The 3,080-nt window shown below is 28.8% G+C and overlaps 1 long non-coding RNA gene across 1 annotated transcript; it reads left to right on the top strand.

Moving 5' to 3' along the window:
• Positions 1-1,953: 1,953 nt before the first annotated feature.
• On the top strand, positions 1,954-2,875 carry LOC137831087 (uncharacterized). The gene is made up of 2 exons (XR_011084331.2): positions 1,954-2,202; positions 2,408-2,875. It is a non-coding gene; the product is annotated as an uncharacterized LOC137831087 (long non-coding RNA).
• The last annotated feature ends 205 nt before the right edge of the window (positions 2,876-3,080 follow it).

Raw genomic sequence — 3,080 nt, 5'->3', positions numbered from 1 at the left:
CACTCAAGTGAGAACAAGATAAAACACAACCTCTTCTTTTCTAGATGAATCTTGCTTCAAGCGAGGTTGTATTGCTAAAGTAATATTTTTAGTCTCTAATCCATTATTTAGTTCAATTATTCAATGTAATGGTGTGATGTTGTGGTTTAAAGTGATGTTATATTGTTGATTGTTATTGAAATGATTATGATAAGAGTTCAATTTAAGTCATAAAAATTTAATGGTATGAGAACCTTTGTTTGTATATATGCATTAAGTACATACACTTATATTTAATAGAGATATTTTAACTTTATTGAGTATCTAAATCGTATAGATTAAGACCTCAAGTACACTTGAGGTGGTGAGAATGATTTAGATACTTAAAAGGTGTTAACGAATATTTCTTGTTGAATATCATTTTGATATATAAATAAATGTGTTAATGTATGATTAATGAATGATTAAACATTTGAATTGTTTATAGTTATATGCATATTTGTATTTCAACAAACTAATCTTGTTTTTTTTATCTATGTGAAAACCTTGAGAAGTTAAATTTGGACAAGAATAAGATATTAGTTTATATTATTACCCTTTTGGATGAATGTACATATGTTATTATATAATTCTTTTTTTTTTCAATACCTTAGTTTTGTAAGCCTTTATTGTTTTTTATTGTTTTATATGGAGTTTATAGGAAAGTGGGGTCTCACATAGAATTTTTAATTTTCCTTTATAAAAACATTTCATTTTCATTTCACTGGATTTAGCACTATCATTAAGTTATAAGCTATAATTGACCGTCAATGTACAACTCTTTTTATTTAAGAGTGTAGCAATCCAAAATTATTCAAATGTGACTTGGCCCACTAGCATATGTATAATGGGAGAATTAACACCACCTATAACAATCTTCACCTTAACAATTTTCCGACTGACAATCGAAATCGTGATATGACTTTGATATGAATTGTTTGATCGAGTACTTCCTATTACTAGACCAAGAGTTATAGTTGATATTTAGGGTGTAACTAAATTTACTTAAGAGTGTAACAATGCAAACACCACAATTCATCACAGAACAATTGATGTCACATGCAAGATGATTAAAGTGATATGAGATTGTCTTTTATTAGTTTAAGCAAGATTCTCTACAACCACTTTTAAGATAAAAAACTAAAAACAAAAATTAATTTTTTCCATAAATTAAAATTAATTTATGCCTAAGTTAATTTGCAAAAGTTCTTTTATATAAATCTTATAACTTTTTATTTTTAACTTATGCAAAAATTTAATTTTTGTTATATATATATATATATATATATATATATATATATATTCATTCTTCTATAAGTGTTTTAACTTCATAAAAATATTTTGAATTCTTGTTTTGAATTTCAAAAGTAAAAAAAATCTAAAAATACTTAATTTATTATTTGATGTAACATTATGTATTATGATGTTACCAAAATTAAACACTGTATGGTATTTCTATATATTGTGATGAAATCCTAAAAAAAACTAAAATAAATTATTTTAGGTATTACTTATGTGAATTGTGACTTCAAACAACACTAAACTAACATTGAAGAAGACACTATGTTCTTTGATATTGAAGAAGGTTATGTTTTTTTATAATGCTTGTAGTCCATTCTATTAAACGAAGGTGATGAGTGAAAGTTGTAAAAGAATGAAATTAAAGGAAGAAATAATCAATCAGGTAAGGGAATGATCACAACACGCAACAAGTTAATGAATTTTCAATTTTAATTTAATAAATATTAAAATATAAAATTCAATATAATAATGAATAAAAAATTGATGAAATGTATATGATAAAGTTTTATTGGGCCTCTATTGATTTTTTCACTTTCTGTTAATTTTTGTTTTTCTTTAGCCCATGTATTTGGCCCATATGTTTTCTGTTTTTTTTTTATATATACACCCTTGTAAATGTTCAATAACACACATAATAAGACATATCGGTTTCTCTCTCCTTTCTCGTTCTTTTTTTCTCTGTTCTTCCCCTTATTTTAGGGTTCTTCTTGCACCATTGCTTTCTCTGCTTACATTGATTTTTACAGTGTTAAGTGTGTTATGTTCATTGCTGAAGGCACATTCCATCATCTTCTTCAAAGCATTTTTCCACCATCGACTCATCTCAAGCAATTTGTTGAATCTTTGTGCCTTGCTCTCACGCGCACCATCATCTTCCTCAAGGCGCTTCTCCATCACTGTTTTGGCTGAATCTTATTATGGTATCAGAGCTCTTCATTTGAAGAGCTCTGCTGGGTGACTCTGATGTTCTTGTTTCAATTTTTTTTTCTTTTTACTTTTGCGCAAATTTGATCTTCCATTTCCTGTTTCTTTCTCAATCTTTCTTCAGTTCTTGTTTTCTGAACCCTACTTTTTTTCCCTTTTACAGATATGGCGGAAGAACGAAATATATCCACTTCCTCCTCCACTCAAATGGAACAACCTAGTCAATCAACAAGTAGCTACCTCTACTTGCATCTTGGCGAAAACCCTACCACACTGTTGGTGTCACCGCTGCTCGAATCAACAAATTACCATTCTTGGAGTCAATCAATCTTAACAATGTTGAGTACGAAGAATAAAATAGAATTCGTTCTCGGTACGCATCCTTGTCCAGCAAAAGATCACTCCACTTACCCTACTAGTACATATGTAACAACATAGTAGTTTTATGGTTAGTTCACTAAGTTTCTATACCCATTAGACAAAGTATAGTTTGGATGAAAATGGCTCTGGATATTTGGAACAACTTAAAAGTTAGGTATTCTCAGGGTAATTTTTCTAGAGTTTCTGATTTACAGTTTGAAGCTGCTTCTTTGAACAAAGGTGACCTATCTATGACAGATTATTTTACTAAGCTTAGTATTATTTGGGATGAATTGAACAATGTTAGATCTAATCCTCTATGTGTTCATCAAGATACATGTATTGTTACCCTTATCATATGTTAGAAAATGTGAGGACCAAGCAATGCAACTCCTTAAGGGTTTGAATGATCAATATAACAATATCAAATCCCATGTTTTGCTTAAGGATCCTATTCCCTCTATATAAAAAAATCT

The sequence above is a fragment of the Phaseolus vulgaris genome, chromosome 6 (assembly GCF_051622355.1).
Source record: "Phaseolus vulgaris cultivar YP4 chromosome 6, ASM5162235v1, whole genome shotgun sequence".
In the NCBI taxonomy this organism is placed as follows: domain Eukaryota; kingdom Viridiplantae; phylum Streptophyta; class Magnoliopsida; order Fabales; family Fabaceae; genus Phaseolus; species Phaseolus vulgaris.
The sequence above is the reverse complement of the archived record's forward strand: the minus strand, read 5'-3'. Positions and strand labels throughout refer to the sequence as shown.